This window comes from Triticum urartu, chromosome 4 (genome assembly GCF_003073215.2).
Source record: "Triticum urartu cultivar G1812 chromosome 4, Tu2.1, whole genome shotgun sequence".
In the NCBI taxonomy this organism is placed as follows: Eukaryota; Viridiplantae; Streptophyta; class Magnoliopsida; order Poales; family Poaceae; genus Triticum; species Triticum urartu.
The window spans coordinates 616,648,104-616,670,348 of record NC_053025.1 but is presented as its reverse complement, the minus strand read 5'-3'; positions in this window follow the sequence as shown (position 1 = coordinate 616,670,348).

Below are 22,245 nucleotides of genomic sequence, written 5' to 3'. Positions count from 1 at the left end.
TTCATAGCTTGTGGAGTAGCTGACTTTGTTGGGCAGAAGCTCACAAAGTGGAACGAGGAACTCATCATGCAGTTCTACTCCACAGCTCACTTTTATCCAGATGGGAGGATCACATGGATGTCTGAGGGTACAAGGTACCAATCCACAGTAGCTGAGTGGGCACAGATCATAAATGCCCCAGAGGAGCATGATGATGACATGGACATATATGCCAAGAAGAAGATGGACCACAACTCAATGTCAAATATGTACAAGGAGATCCCAAATGAAGCACTTGATACCTTCAAGTTTGGCTCAGTACATTACCTTCTGTCAGGGCTCCCGACTATCAATTGGATCTTGAGGCACACCCTATTGCCTAAATCTGGAGATCACAAGATGATCAGAGGCCATGCTATCAACTTGCTACATGTGTTTGATGTGCCCCAGAAGTTCAAAGTGATGAGCCTCATAGTGGAAACAATCAAGAGGACTGCAGCAGACCAGAAGAGGAGCTGCGGATATGCCCCTCAGATTCAGGAGCTCATCAACTCCAAGATGGGCACGGGCATATATTTATTGGACAAGGAACACCTGCCCATCCATCCAGATTTTGAGAACAATGAAGTTATGATGACTGAGAATGAGCCATCGTCTGCACAAGCTTACGCAAAGAAGGAGAAGGCGAGGAAGGAGAAAGCTGCCAAGATGCCAACTCAAGAGGAGGCATCTGAATACTTCTTGAAGACCAAACAAGAGCAGCTTGGTTACTTGATTGCATCCACGCTGAGGATTGAGCAAAGTCTGGCCACCCTCACTCAGAATCAGCAGAGCCTAGAGAGAATCATGGAACAGAAGTTCTATGACTTGGATGTCAAAGTAACGAAAGTTCAGTCTGCAGTGGAGCAGCTCCAGGAGGACATGCAGGAGAGGAGAGGCAGGACTACCACTCATGCCTTTTCCAGAGTGCCAAGAGGTCCAAGGTCATCTGCCGTGCCAGTTGCTGACACAAGAGCCACCACCTCAGCACCAGCCACAGCCTCAGTTCCACCAGTTCCAGCATCTACTTCAGCTCCAACTCCAGCGTCTACTTCAGCCTACCGAAGCCTTTGTCCTTGGAGTGATCCGGACTCCACCACCACCAGAAGATCAAGCCTGAGTGTCGATCTAGTGCTATGCATTTTCTAGGAACTTTTTGGTAACTTGTTGCCAAAGGGGGAGAAGATGTATAGATCATAGGCTTCGAGAGAGAGAGTGTTGCTTTTCTCTCTTGCTTTATTTGGTGGTTTTTCAAACTTGTTTGCTTTTGAGTGCTTGAGATACTATGCTTGTGAGACATTGATGATCATGTGTTTGATCATAAGCTACACTTAATGCTTGCTTAATGCTATTATCTTATCTATCTTATGTGATCATTCACTATTCTTGGTGATGAGTGCATGTATTTCATTCTTATCATTTTAAGCGCTCCACCAAGATGTATGTGACATGGAAGAGTAACCCATGACTCTAACTCCTTGTGCATTTGCAGTCCAAAGCAAATTTTAAATATGCACAAATTTAGGGGGAGCTCTTACTTATCACATACTTTTCAAAGCGACGATATATTTCATGTTTATTATCATTTGTCGAAGCTTTGATCTATATGTTGTCATCAATTACCAAAAAGGGGGAGATTGTAAGTGCAACTATCCCTAGGTGGTTTTGGTAATTCATAACAACATATAGCTCATTGAGCTAATGCTATTCCAAGATGATTATTTCAGGAAAGCTCAATGATTGGCATGGCATGGATGTGAAAGTGCAACCCTCAAAATGCTAAGGACAAAGGATTGGCTCAAGCTCAAAAGCTCAAGACTCTTCATTTTATATTTTAGTGATCCAAGATCACATTGAGTCCATAGGAAAAGCCAATACTATCAAGGAGGGATGAGGTGTTGCTTAAATGAGCCTCTTGCTTCATGTGCTTAGTGATATGCTCCAAAACCCTCAACTACTTTCCCATATCCACATATGACCTAAACCCTAAGACAAACTCGGTCCTACCGATTCTTCCTATCCGGCGCCACCGAGTTTCACTTGTCATTAGCCACTGCCAAACCTTAGCAATTCGGTCCTACCGATAAGGATCTCGGTCTCACCGAGATGGGGTTGCAAACTCTCTGTTTCCCTTTCGTAACATTTCGGTCTCACCGAAAGAGCGAATTGGTCCCACCGAGATTGCAATGTAAACTCAGTGTTTCCCCTTTGTAACTTTTCGGTCTCACCGAGTTCCACTCGGTCTCACCGAAAGAGCAAATTGGTCCCACCGAGTTTGCCTGACCAACTCTCTGGTTAGCTAATTACCAAATTTAGTCTCACCGAGTTTGTGTAATCGGTCTCACCGAGATTACGTTATGCCCAAACCCTAACCATATCGGTCCTACCGAGTTGCATGTCAGTCCCACCGAAAATCTCTAACGGTCACTAGGTTTACATTTTCGGTCCGACCGAGTTTATTGATTCGGTCCCACCGAGATTGGAAAACTGTGTAACGGTTGGATTTTGTGTGGAGGCTATATATACCCCTCCACCTCCTCTTAATTCATGGAGAGAGCCATCAGAACACACACATCATTCCAACTCATATGTTCTGAGAGAGAACCACCTACTCATGTGTTGAGACCAAGATATTCCATTCCTACCATATGAATCTTGATCTCTAGCCTTCCCAAGTTGCTTTCCACTCAAACCTTGTTTCCACCAAATCCAAATCCTATGAGAGAGAGTTGAGTGTTGGGGAGATTATCATTTGAAGCACAAGAGCAAGGAGTTCATTACCTACACACCATTTGTTACTTCTTGGAGAGTGGTGTCTCCTAGATTGGCTAGGTGTCACTTGGGAGCCTCCGACAAGATTGTGGAGTTGAACCAAGGAGTTTGTAAGGGCAAGGAGATCACCTACTTCGTGAAGATCTACCGCTAGTGAGGCAAGTCCTGTGTGGGCGATGGCCATGGTGGGATAGACAAGGTTGCTTCTTCGTGGACCCTTTGTGGGTGGTTGCTTCTTCGTGGACCCTTCGTGGGTGGAGCCCTGTGTGGACTCGCGCAACCGTTACCCTTCGTGGGTTGAAGTCTCCATCAACGTGGATGTAGGATAGCACCACCTATCCGAACCACGGGAAAAACATCCGTGTATCCAATTGCGTTTGAATTCTCCAAATCCTTCCCTTTACATTCTTGCAAGTTGCATGCTTTACTTTCCGCTGCCTATATACTCTTTGCATGCTTGCTTGAATTATGTGATGATTGCTTGACTTGTCCTAAATTAGCTAAAATCTGCCAAGAACTAAAATTGGGAAAATGTTAAGTTTTTATTTGGTCAAGTAGTCTAATCACCCCCCCTCTAGACATACTTTCGATCCTACAGCTGCTGCCTGAGAGGGGGTCGCCGAAGCTCAGCGAACCCCGAGCACCTCCGCCTGTACACCAGTCATCATCTTCATCCTGGTCCGTGCCGAGGCTGGGTAGGCGGCCGCGGTCGTCCTCTTCAGGGCAGCACCCGGCACGGCGACCGTCTTCCCCGAACACCCTCACGCAGAGGGTGGCGTCGCCATCAAACTTGAAGTACAGGGTGCACCACCGGCTCAGGCCGCACGCGCGGGCAAACATTTGCCAGCCGCGTGTCAGAGCCCCATTCCCAGAAACGGAGACCTCCAGCGACGCCTAGGAGGCCCTGCTGCAGCATCCGTCTGCCTGGAGCCAGAAGCCGCACCGGGCGCTGGCCGGCAGTTCATCTACGAAGAAACGGGGGAGCTGGAGCCTGGTGCTGGATGGGTCCGCCGACCACACGATGAACTCTGGCAGCACCTCCGCGGAGCGAAAGCGTGGCCTAGGGGGCGCACACCCACGTCGTGCCCCCCATCGGCAACCAGGCGCTCACCACCACGCAGGGAACCGCCTCCATTGCCGCGGGAGGCCACCACGGGGACCGTGGAATACTTGCGAGGGTGGCCTCGGCCGCGCTTGGCCGGGGGGGGGGGGGGAGCTAGGCCCAGCCTGGGGGGCCTTTCCTTTCTTCGCGGCCGAGAACCTCTTTGGAGCCATGGGGACGACGAGTAGCCAAGAAGAAGAAAAGGAGCAGCAAGAGGGGATGGGCTGAAGGGGCTCGCGCGGCCCTGTACTTATAGCCGGAGGAGGCCAACCACCGAGCACCACAATCGCAGGTAATCATGATCGGTTTCTCTGCATGCAAGGACTTATCAAGTCGTGTGGTCGCTGAGGCATCATGGGGAAGCGCAGTCGCCCACGTCCAATCAATCGCCATGCGGCGCCCAAGGTCGCAGGCTGTTAGGGCCCGCGACGCTTCGTGCTTGCCCCTTCGCTTTCCTGTTAGGCCAAGCCCGGGCATGCCTTGGGCCCGGGGGCTACTGTCGGCGTTCTAGGAACGGGGGTCCCCAGACTTGCCTGCCTGCGGCCTGTGGCGTGGCTCAAGTGGGGGCCCAGCGTGGCCCATCTTCATCAGCACAAGCTCAAGACCCTCGCGAGGGGCCAAGCCTCACGGGGCGGACGACAGGAAGCTTCCTCAGAGGCAGCCTCATCAGGCAGGCTCACGAGGAGGCAGAGATATCAAGGCAGGGGTACCTCGCGAAGAACCCGTGACGCAAGCCATGACGATCGAGACCAGGCGGGCGCCCGGCGGGCACCGGCGTGCGCAGTGTCCTTGTTTCCTCTTTGGTGCAAAGGGGGAAAGCATAGGCCAAGGCATCGGGCAAAGGTTTCCATTCCGGTGCAATAAGACCAAGAACAGCAGTGCGGCAGGATGGAGGTCACCGTGGAGCCCAAGACGGCGTCATCACCAGTACTTTTTGCAGTCGAAGACCACCTTTGGTCAGGATAACTTGTACTAGATGTTCCCCTTCAAAATGGCCAATTGTTGGCACCCTTCCCGCTCATTATTTTGGGGAGAGGCCCAGGGCCTCCATAAATAGAGCTAGCCACCGCAGAGTAGAAAGGGGAACACACACATAGACACACACACACAAAGGGGACATCTAGAGATCTGGTAGAACCCTAGCAGAGAGAGAGAGAGGCGACTGAACTCACCCTAGCAGTTCATCGCACCAGCTCAAGAACACCTCTCGTGAGGCTGTTCTTCCCTTGTACTGTTCCTCATCAGCCCCTGAGGCAATCCACCACACCACACACTGGAGTAGGGTATTACACCACAACGGTGGCCCGAACCAGTATAAATATCGTGTCCCCTGTGTTGTTCGTTGTTTTCCAGCTTAGATCACGCGAGGAGATTGGACGTAGATCGGTAGGTGAGAGATCTCCGTGTGCACCCCAGTGTTCGAACCTTAAGGGTCTGCCGGAACCCGAAATCCGACAGTCTTGTGGTGGAAGATCATCTTGAGCTTGTGTTCCTTGGAAAGAAGTAGGATCATACTTTTCTTGTTAAGGAACAAACTTCGTCTTGGGGCATTGATCTTCTTCCCACTCAACCCCATTGGCATTGAATTTTTGTTCAAAACCAACACCTTGAATTGCGTACAATTTCCTTAAATTGCTTACTCCCGTCAAGGCTCTTGTAAACACCTTTCTCTATAATTCCCTTCAATAAGCTATTTTCTTTCTCAAGTGTAACTTGGCTAAGAGAATCATTAGTGGTATCAAGAGAACTACTAGAAGCAACAACATTGGATTTAACATGATTATTGTTACTACTAGAAGAAGGATCTTTCTTACTCTTGTTGCTAGATTTAACTTGTGGCATGTAAGTAGACAATAGTAAACGCTTGGCAATGTAAGAAGAACTTTTCTTGCAAAGATCATCATTGATTTCTTTTAAGAACCCATGCTCTTTCTCAAGGTTGAGCTTTTCAAAGCGTAACTTCTCATGAGTATTTAAAAGCTCTCGATGATTTTCCAAGGTAGTTTCATGAGCTAACTTAAGAGTGTTTAGTTCTTTAGTTAGACGCTCAATATCCTTCTTATCATCATTATTTGTTTTATCTTGATTAGCATGATTGATAGCAAGTTCATCAGAGTTTTCATCACTAGAGTTGTCAACAAGTAAATTATCATCACCTAGCAAGTCATCTTCATCACTATTGAAATCAACATATTCGGGGTGTGATACCTTTGGGCCTTTGGCCATGAAGCATCTTCCAATTCCTTCATTTGGTGAGTCAAATATGTCGTAGGAGTTGGTTGACACAAGTGCTAGACCGACAACACCTTCATCTTGAGTATATTCGGAGTCGGAGTGATAACTTCTCTCGGAGTGATTGTCGGAGTCAGAGCCAGATACCCATTCACCAACATGAGCTTGATGTCTTCGTTTTGTGTAGCTCCTTGATGACTTGTCCTTCCTTTACGAATCCTTGCTTCTCCGTGTGTTCTTTGTTCATAATGATCATCTCTAGTCCTTCTCTCTCTTGGTGGTAATTCTTCTCTTCTACTTCTCCTTTTGGGCGAATCTTCTCTTCTTTTGTAGGGGGCGTACACTCATTGGAGTAGTGTCCGGGTCTTCCACAATTGTAGCAATTTCGTTCACGACTCAAAGATCTTTTGTCATTGTAGGTCCTTGACTTGGAACTTCTTTCCTTGCTTCTACTCTTGTAGAACTTGTTGAAGTTCTTCACTATTAGGCTCAATTCTTCATTGAAGGCTTCTTTCTCACTTGATGATGTAGGAACATCACATGAGTCTTTGTAAGTACCACTTGACTTGTTTTGAAGCTCTTCCTTATCCTTGAGTGACATCTCATGAGCAACAATTCTTCCAATGACTTCCGTTGGCTTGATATCTTTGTAGTTGGGCATCATTTGGATCAATGTGCACACGGTATCATATTTTCCATCCAAGGCTTTTAGGATCTTCTTGATGATGAATCTATCGGTCATCTCTTCACTTCCTAAGCCGACAATCTCATTTGTGATGAGAGCAAGCCTAGAGTACATTTCGGCGACACCTTCACCATCCTTCATTTTGAACTTGTCAAGTTGACTTTGAAGCACATCCAATCTGGATTCCTTGACGGAGTCGGTACCCTCATGCATATCAATCAAAGTATCCCAAATTTCCTTTGCATTCTCAAGACGGCTGATTTTGTTGAATTCTTCGAGGCACAATCCGTTGAAGAGGATATCGCAAGCTTGAGCATTATATTGCAGCATCTTCAACTCTTTCGCGCTAGCCTCATGGTTTGGTTCTCGCCCATCAAAGAATTCACCTTGCAAGCCAATACACACAATAGTCCAAACGGCGGAGTTATGTCCAAGAATATGCATTTTCATCTTATGCTTCCAACTAGTAAAATTAGTACCATCAAAGTAAGGACCTCTATGGTTGTAATTTCCCTCGCTAGACGCCATACTCTCCTAGGTTGTGAAACCAAGGCTATGATCACCAAAGCTATGGAAATTAAGGCAAATGGAGACCAAAGCTCTGATACCACTTGTAGGATCGAAAGTATGTCTAGAGGGGGGGTGATTAGACTACTTGACCAAATAAAAACTAGCCTTTTCCCAATTTTAAGTCCTGGCAGATTTTAGCAACTTAGCACAAGTCAAGCAATCAACCTACACATACAAGTCTAAGAGTATAGCAGCGGAATGTGAAACATTTGCATATGAAGGTAAAGGGAGGAGTTTGGAGGGAGCAAACGCAATGTAGACACAGAGATTTTTGGCATGGTTCTGATAGGTGGTGCTATCGTACATCCACGTTGATGGAGACTTCAACCCACGAAGGGTAACGATTGCACGAGTCCATGGAGGGCTCCACCCACGAATAAGCAACCTTATCTATCCCACCATGGCCATCTCCCACGAAGGACTTGCCTCACTAGGGTAGATCTTCATGAAGTAGGCGATCTCCTTGATTGTACAAACTCCTTGGTTCAATTCCACAATCTTGTCGGAGGCTCCCAAGTGACACATAACCAATCTAGGAGACACCACTCTCCAAAAGGTAATATATGGTGTGTTGATGATGAACTCCTTGCTCTTGTGCTTCAAATGATAGTCTCCCCAACACTCAACTCTCTCTCACATATTTGGATTTGGTGGAAAGATGATTTGAGTGGAAAGCAACTTGGGGAAGGCCAAAGATCAAGATTCATATGGTTCGAATGGAATATCTTTGTCTCAACACATGAGTAGGTGGTTCTCTCTCAGAAAATGAATGCTGGAAGTGTAGGCACGTTCTGATGGCTCTCCTTCATGATGAAGGAAGGGTGGAGGGGTATATATAGCCTCCACACAAAATCTAACCGTTACACACAATTTACTAAACTCGGTGGGACCGAATCAGAAAACTTGGTCAGAATGATTCAGTTCAAAATGTGAACGTTAGGCTTTTCGGTGGGACCGATGATACGTCTCCATCGCATCTACTTTTCCAAACACTTTTGGCCTTGTTTTGGACTCTAACTTGCATGATTTGAATGGAACTAACCCGGACTGATGCTGTTTTCAGCAGAATTGCCATGGTGTTATTTATGTGCAGAAACAAAAGTTCTCGGAATGACCTGAAACTTCATGGAACATCTTTTTGGAAATAATAAAAAATCCTTGCAAAAGATGAAGACCAGGGGGCCCACACCCTAGCCGCGAGGGTGGGGGGAGCGCCCCTTACCTCGTGGGCCCCCTGGAGCTCCTCCGACCTCAACCCCAACTCTATATATTTGCTTTTGAGGAGAAAAAAATCAGAGAGAAGGATTCATCGCGTTTTACGATACGGAGCCGCCGCCAAGCCCTAAAACCTCTCGGAAGGGCTGATCTGGAGTCCGTTCGGGGCTCCGGAGAGGGGAATCCATCGCCATCGTCATCATCAACCTTCCTCCATCACCAATTTCATGATGCTTACCGCCGTGCGTGAGTAATTCCATCGTAGGCTTGCTGGACGGTGATGGGTTGGATGAGATTTATCATGTAATCGAGTTAGTTTTGTTAGGGTTTGATCCCTAGTATCCACTATGTTCTGAGATTGATGTTGCTATGACTTTGCTATGCTTAATGCTTGTCACTAGGGCCCGACTGCCATGATTTCAGATCTGAACCTATTATGTTTTCATCAATATATGAGAGTTCTTGATCCTATCTTGCAAGTCTATAGTCACCTACTATGTGTTATGATCTAGCAACCCTGAAGTGACAATAATCGGGACCACTCCCGATGATGACCGTAGTTTGAGGAGTTCATGTATTCACTATGTGGTAATGCTTTGGTCCGGTACTCTATTAAAAGGAGGCCTTAATATCCCTTAGTTTCTGCTAGGACCCCGCTGCCACGGGAGGGTAGGACAAAAGATGTCATGCAAGTTCTTTTCCATAAGCACGTATGACTATATTCGGAATACATGCCTACATTACATTGATGAATTGGAGCTAGTTCTGTGTCACCCTAGGATATGACTGTTACATGATGAACCGCATCCGGCATAATTCTCTATCACCGATCCATTGCCTACGAGCTTTCCATATATTGTTCTTTGCTTATTTACTTTTCCGTTGCTATTGTTACAACCACTACAAAATACCAAAAACATTACTTTTGCTACCGTTACCACTACTATCATATTACTTTGCTACTAGACACTTTGCTGCAGATATTAAGTTTCCAGGTGTGGTTGAATTGAAAACTCAGCTGCTAATAATTGAGAATATTATTTGGCTCCCCTTGTGTCAAATCAATAAATTTGGGTTGAATACTCTACCCTCGAAAACTGTTGCGATCCCCTATACTTGTGGGTTATCAAGACTATTTTCTGGCGCCGTTGCCGGGGAGCATAGCTCTATTCTTTGAGTCACTTGGGATTTATATCTGCTTATCATTATGAAGAACTTGAGAGATCCAAAAACCAAGATTTATCCCTCAACTACGAGGGGAGGTAAGGAACTGCCATCTAGCTCTGCACTTGATTCACCTTCTGTTTTGAGTAAGCTTGCGATACCTAAACCTGCTTCTGTTATTCATTCTGTTATGTCGCATGTTATTGATGATGCCACTTCTGCTATGCATGATACTTATGATGAAACTACTTCTATGCTTGATACTACTATGCCACTTGGTGAATTTCTTGATGAACGACTTGCTAGGGTTAGAGAGAATGAAATTATTGAAACTGATAATATTGATGAAAGTGATGATGAAGACTCTCCCCGTAATCAATATGAATCGCCTGTTCTTCCTGAGAGTTATGTTTTGGAAAAAGAAGCTGCTCTAGCTATTTTAGCTTGCAAAGATAGATATGAGCTCAAGAGGTTATTAGCTAAATGGAAGCAACAATCTCTTAATGCTAGAATGAAACCTGACCCTGCTTTTGCTACTTCACCTATCTGTGTTACTGATAAGGATTATGAATTCTCTGTTGATCATGATATAATTACTTTGGTTGAATCTGATCCTTTTCATGGCTATGAATCTGAAACTGTTGTGGCACATCTTACTAAATTAAATGATATAGCCACCCTGTTCACTAATGATGAGAGAACTCGTTACTTTTATATCCTTAAAATATTTCCGTTCTCATTAAAGGGTGATGCTAAGATATGGTTTAATTCTCTTGATCCTAGTTGTGTGCGTAGTCCCTAGGATATGATTTATTACTTCTCTGCTAAATATTTCCCTGCTCATAAGAAACAAGCTACTTTAAGGGATATATACAACTTTGTGCAAATTGAAGAAGAGAGTCTCCCACAAGCTTGGGGGAGGCTTCTCAAGTTACTTAATGCTTTGCCTGATCATCCTCTTAAGAAAAATGAAATACCTGATATCTTTCATAATGGACTAACCGATGCTTCCAGAGATTACCTGGATAGTTGTGCTGGTTCTGTTTTCAGGGAAAGAACACCAGATGAAGCTGAAATTCTATTGAATAATATGTTGACAAATGAAAATAATTGGACACTTCCTGAGCCAGCTCCTGAGCCTATTCCTAAATCAACTCTGAAGAAGAGAGGTGTTCTATTTCTCAGCCCGAGGATATGCAAGAGGCAAAGAAATCCATGAAAGAAAAGGGTATTAAAGTTGAAGATGTTAAGAATTTACCTCCTATTAAAGAAATACACAGTCTTAATTTACCGCCTGTTGAAGAAACATATGATCTTAATCCATTACCTATTGAAGAAATACATGGTCTTGATAACCCGACATAGGTAGTAAATGTAAATTCTTTCTATAGATATGATAAAGCTGAAATCCCATTTACTAAGTTTGCTAGCCCATGCTTAGATGAGTTTGATAAATTTACGGTTAAGCAAGAAGACTTCAATGCTTATTTTGGTAGACAATTGAAATAAAATTCAAATATGCTTGAACACTTGGGTGATTATATGGCTAATGTCAAAGGTGAACTTAAACTTATTAGTAAACATGCTTCTATGGTTACCACTCAAGTAGAACAAGTACTTAAAGCTCAAAATGATTTGCTCAATGAATTGAATAGTAAGAATAATGATTATGCTGTTAGAGTGGCTACTAGAACTGGTAGAATGACTCAGGAACCTTTGTATCCTGAAGGCCACCCTAAGAGAATTGAGCAAGATTCTCAGAGAAATAATATAGATGCACCTAGTCCTTTTAAAAGGAAGAAAAAGAAAAATGATAGGACTTTGCATGCTTCTAGTGAACCTATTGCTGAAACACCTAGAATCCAAATGATATTTCTATTTCTAATGCTGAAACATAATCTGGTAATGAACCTGAAACTAGTGATAATGTTAATGATAATGTTCATGATGATGCTCAGCCTTGTAATGATAATGATATAGAAATTGAACCTGCTGTTGATCTTGATAACCCACAATCAAAGAATCAACGTTATGATAAGAGAGACTTTGTTGCTAGGAAACACGGAAAGGAAAGAGAGCCTTGGGTTCAGAAACCCATGCTTTTTCCTCCCAAACCATCCAAGAAAAGGATGATGAGGATTTTGAGCGCTTTGCTGAAATGATTAGACCTATCTTTTTGCGTATGTGATTAACTGATATGCTCAAAATGAATCCTTATGCTAAGTATATGAAAGAAATTGTTACTAATAAAAGAAATATACCAGAAGCTGAAATTTCCACCATGCTTGCTAATTATACTTTTAAGGGTGGAATACCAAAGAAACTTGGGGATCCAGGAGTACCCACTATACCATGCTCCATTAAAAGAAACTATGTTAAAACTGCTTTATGTGATCTTAGAGCCGGTGTTAGTGTTATGCCTCTCTCTTTATATCGTAGACTTGATTTGAATAAGTTGACACCTACTGAAATATCTTTGCAAATGGCTGATAAATCAACTGCTATACCTGTCGGTATTTGCGAGGATGTGCCTATTGTGGTTGCAAACGTTACTATTTTAACAGACTTTGTTATTCTTGATATTCCCGAGGATGATAGTATGTCTATTATTCTTGGAAGACCCTTTTTGAATACTGCAGGGGCCGTTATTGATTGCAACAAAGGCAATGTCACTTTTCATGTTAATGGTAATGAGCATACGGTACACTTTCCGAGGAAACAACCTCAAGTCCACTGTCAATTCTATTGGAAAAATTCCATCGATTATTTTCGGAGGTTTTGAATTTCCTCTACCTACTGTCAAAAAGAAATATGATATTCTTATTATTGGGGATGTGCATATCCCCATTGAGGTAACATAGCGTTGCACATCCCCATTGAGGTAACATAGTGTTATTCGAAATTTCTCCGGTTCCATGTTATTCGGAATGAGTTCGTTAACAAGACTTGATCAACCTTGTTAGTGGATTCCTTTTGATGAGCATGAGATGGATGAATTTAGAAAACACAACTCTCTGTACCCTCCTTTTTCCTTCTGTTATTTATATTAAATAAAATAAAAATAAGTATTTTCCGTCTGTTATCTGAATTATCCGTGCAATATAAAAATACCCCAAAAATAAAAGTTCTCCAAATGCCCTAAAATTTAAATATGATTTTTCTGAAATATTTGAGAATATTTGGCACTGAGAACACAGCACGGGGGGCATCCACCTAACCATGAGGGTGGAGGGCGCGCCCTACCCCCTTGGGCGCGTCCCCTGCCTCGTGGGCCCACGGCGGCCCTCCTCCACTTATTCTTGCACCCACACACTCCTTCTTCCTCCCACAAACACGATTATCCAGTTCAAACCTGAGTCCAAACTCATTTTGCTGCCATTTTCGATCTCCTTGCTCAAAGCACCTCTCACAAAACTGCTTGGGGGGATTATTCCTTGGTATGTGACTCCTCCATTGGTCCAATTAGTTTTTGTTCTAGTGCTTTATTCATTGCAAATTTGTGCTGCTTAGGTGACCCTGTTCTTGAGCTTTCATGTCAAATTTATGTGGTTCCAAGTAGTCTTGATGCATGATATAGGCTCTAGGCACTTGTAGGAGTAGTTGCTATCAATATTGTTGAGTTGGGCTCACTTTTATTTGAAGTTACTAAAAATTTCAGAAATTTTTCAGAGGAAGAAATATGTTTAGGAAAATGTACCAAGGTGGCTCTTCAAGGAAACAAGAGCCCGGGCTTGCAATGCGTGATGCTGACGATGAGCCACCAAGGGACGCTCCAGTGCGGCCCTGTGAATGGCCTTTAGAGGACTTTATGGATCGAGTGGAAATCAAGGAAGAATTTAATGCATATTTGCGTAACGCTGATCTTGTGAGCTTTGAGGAGGAAAAGTGCCGCCAGTACCACTATCTCACTAGTTCCTTTGTGAGGAGGTTTGAATTTTCATCTTCACGCAATTCTCCAACTGTCCTGTTTGATCTTTATGAAAAATCTTATACTATGGACTTAGAGGATTTTACGACTGTTTGCAAACTTCCACAATGGGGTAGTGTCAGGGAACCTTGCAAATCTGAATTTAGAGATTTTCTTGCTTATAACTGTGGGGGAATCTAGAGATATAACACAAGCTACCATAGGGAGCATTCACTTTCCTGCTATACATTATTTTGCTCTCTTCATAGGTAGATGCATTAATGGTAAAGATGAGGCATGTCACATGTGTGTCCCTGACCTCAGTATTCTTAGGAGTGCTGTGTTAGGAGATGAATCTTATAATTTGGGAGCCATTGTTGCATGTAGGTTGCATCTTAATAGATTTAATGGAGATTTCTTTGGTGGAATTTATGCAACCTGCATAGCTAATTTTCTTGGTATAGCCATACGTGAGGATGATATTGAGTTGCCTCCTGCTTATTTGGATTATGAGGCTATGGTTCGTCATCAGTTTGTTGAGAGGAACGATCAGTTCCTCCAGTACCGACTAATCTTTGACAGACGACGTACCTATCACGTCGCTCTCCCTGCTCCTACTTTCTTTGATTTTCAGGCAAAAGGGAGATATTTTATAACCAGAGAGGAGGCGGAAGAGTATAAGAGGAGAGCTGAGATAGCTCGCCTCCAAGCTACAACCCACGATGCAATGACTGCTGCATCGCAGTACGACCCCAACTATTACTATGGATATCCGCCAGGCCAACTGTCGTGGGTTTGTCACGGCAGATGTCCTCGTGAAAGGACTTAGTCGTGGAGCCATCGCTACGGGTTAACTTAAAGGGGTTAAACCGGACAAGGGACACGAGGGATTTTATACTAGTTCGGCCCCTTTCGATGAAGGTAAAGGCCTACGTCTAGTTGTGATTGGTATTGCTGGGGTTTCGATGACCAAGGAGCGAATCCGCTTTGCCTGGCTCTCGAGTTGTTGTCTATTGTCCCTAAACCATGGTCGGGTCGTCCCTTTATATACACAGGTTGACGCCCGCCGGTTTACAGAGTCCCGAGGTCGGATCATAAATGTGTCTTGCTCGGTCTCTATTCCTTCTAACTTACAATGCAAGTTACATGAAAGAGTCGGTTTACATCTACAGGCCTTAACCCGCCTTTAGGCCTTGGGCCTTCGTAAAGCGCCACCATCATCATGTCTTTATGGGCTTCTATATTCATGGAGTTAACCCGGCCACTCCTAGCCGGTTTACCTCCAGTAGTCATATCTCCAACATTAGGCCCCAGATTGATTTGAACTTGTTCATGTCAATCTTCAATACTTAGAAAAATTCTTGCCCTGGCACCTTCGTATGGATCTGGTAAACCGCCGTGATGTCATCCTTTAGATCCGTAGTAAACCGCCATGACGTCATCTATTCGTTGAAGCCAAAGATACCCTTCATTAATGAATATACAACCATCGAGGCGACATCCTTATTAACTATCCATTTTAAGCTCCTCGATTCACGCACTTGTCGCTTATCGCTTTGCCTTATAAATAGGACCAAGGGACATTCTCTTTTCCCCCTTTGTCTCCTTCACTTCTTCGTCCTCCTTGCGACGCCTCTGCACCCGAGCACCACCGCCGTCGCCGATCTTCGCCTCCGCCTCTCTGTTGGCCGCTGCATCAACTTGGTTGCACCAGAGAGCCGCGGCGTACCTCCGCTGCTTCAACAGCCGCTATAAGTCCTTTCCTTTCTCCTTTGTAGATCTGCCTAGGGTTTCCTTGTTCATCGAAGTTCATCGAGGCTTCGACACTGTTCTTCCCTATTTCTCCTTAGTCCATGAATAAAAACCTCAAACTTGATGTATTCCATGTAATGGCTTATCTTCTGTTACCACAACAAACCCTTATGCGCATAAAAACTGATCTGGTCCTTTGTGAACCGCTTCGGGACCAACCTTTTTAGGTCTAAATCTTTTTGCTTTCCTGTCTTATGGTAGATCCAAAATTTCCATGCAACCTTGTGAAACTTGTTTTACCTTACTTAGTCGTTCTTACCTTAGATCTGTATCCTCTTTATCACATAGGCGGTTTTACCTTTGTAGAAAGCAATCTATCACATACCATTAGTCCCCTTGTAAACCAGCAATCCCTTTATCTCCGTTGTCATCCTACGGCTTAACAGTATGGGTATACCTTTGTTCCGTTTACCACTGTTGGGGAACGTAGTAATTTCAAAAAAATTCCTACGCACACGCAAGATCATGGTGATGCATAGCAACGAGAGGGGAGAGTGTGATCTACGTACCCTTGTAGATCAACAACGGAAGCGTTTGGTTGATGTAGTCGTACGTCTCCACGACCCGACCGATCAAGCACCGAAACTACGGACCTCCGAGTTCTAGCACACGTTCAACTCGATGACGATCCCCGGACTCCGATCCAGCAAAGTGTCGGGGATGAGTTCCGTCAGCACGATGGCGTGGTGACGATCTTGATGCACTACCGTCGCAAGGCTTCGCCTAAGCACCGCTACAATATTATCGAGGACTATGGTGGAAGGGGGCACCGCACACGGCTAAGAATATGATCACGTGGATCAACTTGTGTTCATGGGGTGCCCCTTGCCTCAGTATATAAAGGATGGAGGAGGAGGAGGCCGGCCAAGGCAATTGGTGCGGCCAGGATGTGGAGTCCTACTAGGACTCCAAGTCCTAGTAGGAGTCCACCAAGAGGGGAGGAAGGGAGAAGGAAGTAGAGGAGAAGGAAAGGTGGCCGGCCCCCTTTTCCCTAGTCCAATTCGGACCAGAGGGGAGGGGGGCGCAGCAGCCCCTTGGCCCTTTCTTCTCTTCCCACTAAAGCCCATCAAGGCCCATTGCTTCTCCCGTAACTACCCGGTACTCCGAAAAATACCCGAATCACTCGGAACCTTTCCGATGTCCGAATATAGTCGTCCAATATATCGATCTTTACGTCTCGACCATTTCGAGACTCCTCGTCATGTCCCCGATCTCATCCGGGACTCCAAACTCCTTCGGTACATCAAAACTCATAAACTCATAATATAACTGTCATTGAAACCTTAAGCGTGCGGACCCTACGGGTTCGAGAACAATGTAGACATGACCGAGACACGTCTCCAGTCAATAACCAATAGCGGAACCTGGATGCTCATATTGGCTCCCACATATTCTACGAAGCTCTTTATCGGTCAGATCGCATAACAACATACGTTGTTCCCTTTGTCATCGGTATGTTACTTGCCCGAGATTCGATCGTCGGTATCTCAATACCTAGTTCAATCTCGTTACCGGCAAGTCTCTTTACTCGTTCCGTAATACATCATCTCACAACTAACTCATTAGTTGCAATGCTTGCAAGGCTTTATGTGATGTGCATTACCGAGAGGGCCCAGAGATACCTCTCCGACAATCGGAGTGACAAATCCTAATCTCGAAATACGCCAACCCAACATGTACCTTTGGAGACACCTGTAGAGCACCTTTATAATCACCCAGTTACGTTGTGACGTTTGGTAGCACACAAAGTGTTCCTCCGGCAAACGGGAGTTGCATAATCTCATAGTCATAGGAACATGTATAAGTCATGAAGAAAGCAATAGCAACATACTAAAAGATCGGGTGCTAAGCTAATGGAATGGGTCATGTCAATCAGATCATTCACCTAATGATGTGATCCCGTTAATCAAATAACAACTCTTTGTCCATGGTTAGGAAACATAACCATCTTCGATTAACGAGCTAGTCAAGTAGAGGCATACTAGTGACACTTTGTTTGTCTATGTATTCACACAAGTATTATGTTTCCGGTTAATACAATTCTAGCATGAATAATAAACATTTATCATGATATAAGGAAATAAATAATAACTTTATTATTGCCTCTAGAGCATATTTCCTTCAACCACTTTGTCATTCATTATTGTATCAGCCCCCGGTTTATGAAATTTACATACTTGGATTTCTTTATCCCATTGCACCTTATGCACCACCATGAATGAATTGTTAAACCGGTACTTCTTTTTAGCTTTTCACTTGCAATGGCCAAGCAGTTTTATGCCTGCAACTGGGCTCCCTCCCGGGTTGCCGAAGAACAGCTTAGTGGAATGGTCAAAATTGGTACCTTACCAAAAAAGAGTGAGATCCGATGGCGAGTTCCTGGACCGGAGAACCCTCCTACTCCCAAGCAGGGTGAAGCAATGGTATTTTTTGATCACATAGGTCATGGCTTCAAACCGCCCGAGTCAAAGTTTTTCCGGGATGTGCTTGCCAGTTTTCAGCTCCACCCTCAAGATATTGGACCCAACTCCGTATCCAATATATGCAACTTCCAAGTCTTCTGTGAAGTGTACTTACAAGAAGAGCCAACGGTTGAGTTGTTCCAAGACTTCTTTCAACTGAACCGGCGTACTGAATTCGTAGACAGTCCCAATACTGAACTTGGCGGCGTCTCCATTCAGAAAAGGAAAGAAGTTGAATTTCCTCATGCTAAGCTGCACAGTCATCCCAAAGACTGGAACCAAACTTGGTTCTATTGTAAAGACACCTCCCCTGAAGATGAGAACCCTCTGCCGGGTTACCGTGCTCACCGACTCGCTAATACTCATCCACTTCCGCAACGTCTAAGTGCCCAGGAACGGGCCTCATGTGCCCCTCAACTCACCAAGCTCCGAGCCTTTATGGCCAACGGTTTGTCAGGTGTAGACTTTGTCCGTTGCTGGATATCCTGGAGCATCCTGCCATTAAGTCGCCGCACTGGTTTAATGTGCGAGTATACTGGCAACGTAGAAGACTCCCAACGCCATATCAACATTCAGCTAACAGACGAAGAAGTAACAGAGTCTGTCAAAAAGATATTGAATGAATCGGAGGCTGTTTGTCGCCAAACAGGATTAAACCCCTTTTATACTAAAAACAAACCGCCTGCTGTAAGTATTATCTTCCACTTTACACTTGATATCCTTGTACCGTATAAGCTTTGAATATCCTTTGCCCCTCTTTTAAACAGGGTGATGATCCGTTCTGGAAAAGGAAGTCTCAGGAGAAAGTGGCAAAGCCTTCCCGTCCTAAAACAAAAGCCATCAAGAAAACCTCAAAGCGGAAGGCAGCTGAATGCATCAGCATGGAACTGGATGTCGACCCGGATGAACTGGAAGTTGAGGTAGAACTTGATTCACTTGGTTCCCTTTTCATGCATCTCATTGACAATGATACTTATCAGGAGGACGTGGAGGGCAGCCAAGATGACGATGTAGAGGTAATTACCCTTTCCTCCGGTTCAGACTCTATGCCAACACAAAAAGTCCGTCAAGCAGTCCGGAAAGTAAGCTTTTCTCATCCCCTTGCTCATTTGGACCCAACATTTATTTTGAAGACGTAGCAGCACGAGGCTCGCCGCACCACCCGGCATAGCGGCCAAAAGGTCATGTCCGCCGGTTTAACTGACACCCCGGTTCGAAAGCGCCGATCTAAGGCCTCACCCACTTCCAACAATTCTTATCCCAAGGCATGTTATTTCCGACAACCTCTTAATCCGTCCGATTCGAATTATCAAGTGACACCTCCCTCATCCTCTGGCGAGTCAACAGCGACCAAACTTCCTCCTCTCAAAACTGTAGCTGGGTAAGTACTTGAACCCCTTCTTTGAATGTTTCCATACTTTGTATACTATGCTTAACTTTCGCATCTTTTTCTGTTTTTAGAGCCAAAGCCAGACCCAACAAAAAGGCTCGGGTGAACAATCTGCCCGAAGACCAGGTGGCTCTTGAACCGGAGCAAACGGTTGAACCAGAACAAACTGTTGAACCAGAGGGTCCCAATCCTGAAGCTACTTTTGATGAGCCACCCCCTTAAGATCACAATATCGATGAACAACCAGAAGTTGACATTGCTGTGCCTGATGCTGAACCGGCAGATCCAATCTGGGCTGATGATAGGTCTTCTAGCCCGGTGAAAGCTACTGACACTCCATCAACTCCAGAAAAGGCTGCTGGAGACAAAGAAGCGAGGTTACCATTACTGGTATTGGTCACACCTCTCCTGGCCATCCTGTAATCTTGGCCAAACATAGTGCCAAGGAAGAGCGTGCTGCCATGGAAAAAGGCAAATGGAGCACTGACTTGTCAAGCTACGCCCATCTCGGCGCTCAAGAACTCCACTCCGGTTTTCCAAATCGTCTGCACTCAGACCGTGATCATGAAGCCGGTTTGGTGAACTTGATGAAAGAGCGCTATGAGGTATTTTCATCACTTTCCTTTATTGAATCCAAAGTACAAGCATCAACCCAAGTAGCCCCCAATGGCCGGTTTATGATGACAATCATAAACCGGGACTGTATAATACCTTAACTCTTACAAACTTGTCCTCCATATACCAACTGATCTTTTGAAGTAAATCAGACGTGATCATTATATTCCTGTAGTTTTTCGCCTGTGTAGCCCCCAAGGGCCGGTTTAGCTTTGCGAGGTAAACCGGGTCTTGAATCAATGCGTCAGCTTTGAACAGATGTACATTAGCCCCCAAGTGTTAAGGATAATGCTTGCATTGTACTTGAGACTTGTGAAAAATATGTTGATGATGGAGCAAATAGGCATTAGCCCCCAAGTACAAAGTGCATAACTTGTTATACGCTTGGTACTTCATAACCTGTTTTGATGATATATCTCACCTTTGTAGGCTGAGCTGAATAAGAAGGATGCTCAAACCGCAGACCTTCAAGAGAATGTAAAATCTCAACAAGCAGAGGCTGCCAAAGCCAAAGAAGAGCTGACCAATGCCTTAGTAGCTATGGAAAAGCTGAAAGAAACCTTTGATAAAGAGTGTGCAGACTGGGAGACGGAAAAGGCCGGTTTAACAAAGAAGGCCGAGGACGCAGAGGCAGCCCTGAAACCGGTGGTTGACGAATTGACCAGCTTAAAGCGACAGATTAACGCCATGACTTCCGCTGTGTTTGGTAAGTGCCTCCTCTTGCAGTTCATAAGATCTTATCAATTACCGGTTTACTGATGCTAAACCATGACAGGGACCAGCATTGCTCATCTAGGCTCTGACATGCGGATGAAACTTAAAGAGACCTACACCTTGATAGAACAGCTGTTCTCTGGATCCCAGCGAGCCATTTGCACTGCAGCGTATAACAAGCCTCCGCCATCGCTGATAAAGGAAACTATTGAAAAGCTGGCCATGCTACCTGCCCGGATCAACGAACTGAAGAGAGCAGCTGCAAGACCAGGAGCGCTGACCGCGCTAATCTGGGCCAAGGCATGGATTCCGGATCTTGAAGCGGTAGATATCACCAAAGGGTATCCTGGCGTGAAGGAAGACGGCTCCGACTTCAATAACGACGATCTTCGAAGGCTGACAATGGAGATGCGACCAATAGCAAGCAAACTGGCAAAGGACACAGATTTATCTCATTTCCAACCGGTTTATGATGTTGAGGGAAAAAGACAGCCCACGTTGATCCATAATGTTGAAGATCTTGTGCCACCAATCCGTAAGCATACTTACGCTCCTGACATTGACCCCTCCAATCTTATCCATGAAGAGGCCGTTTTTCAAGCCTTAACCGGAATCGATTGGTCAACGGTTGATTTCCAGCGTCTGGGGAGGGATGAAGAAAATGTGACCGCGCAAGATGATCCTCAATCGTCAAGCCGTCCCGATGAGGAATCCTAAACCGGCGGCCGGTTTATCAGTTACAATCTGCTACTTCTTGAAAACAATTATTCAATTGGGGCCGTTTGAAGCGCCTTGTAATAGGATAGCAGGAACACCTTTATCTGCCATGCCATTGAGCATGTTTGTTTTGCTTGATACCTAAAAACTTGTTCCGCCTTTGGGAGCTATTTATGCATAGTCCATTATGATTTGTGTTCCTGCATATAAGAACTTGAAAGTGTCATAGTGGTTTACCACTGGACGGGTCATGATGCCCAAAAATATATACATAACTTGGATGGATAACCAAGATTTGTATTAACCAGATAAAATAGATGATATCTGTGACATACCTTGTTGGCTGACCAACTGCTTGTATAGTAAAGGTGAAAAACACCAATTCGGAGTGTTGATGACTCCTTGCCCTCTTTCCGGTTCATATAAAAACCATACTGGGCTATAATAGCCGCTGATTTGTATGATACCGGTGACATCTAGTCAAAACCAGACCGGAGCAACGTACTACCAGTTTAAAACTGATCATGTACTGCCAACTAAGCGTTGAAAGTCACGCCGGGTTGTAATAAACACCGGTTTATCAGAAATATTCATAAATCCCTTATCAAAAGACATTAAAAACAACAAATCAAAAAGAAATATACAAGGCTCTTCATGGTCTGCCAGGCCCTAAATCAAGGCTTTTCATGGGCTGCCAGGCCGCTGAGTTAAACCATTTTGCAAAGCCTTTTAAGATGGACCTCAATCTTTAACCAATCACCATTTTAACTTTGACAAGTTCAGGGTCCATGGGATTGACTTGTCAAACGTTCGATGAGTCATACCAGGTTTACCTGGATGGAGTGGCTTACTTAAAGAGGCAGGATAACC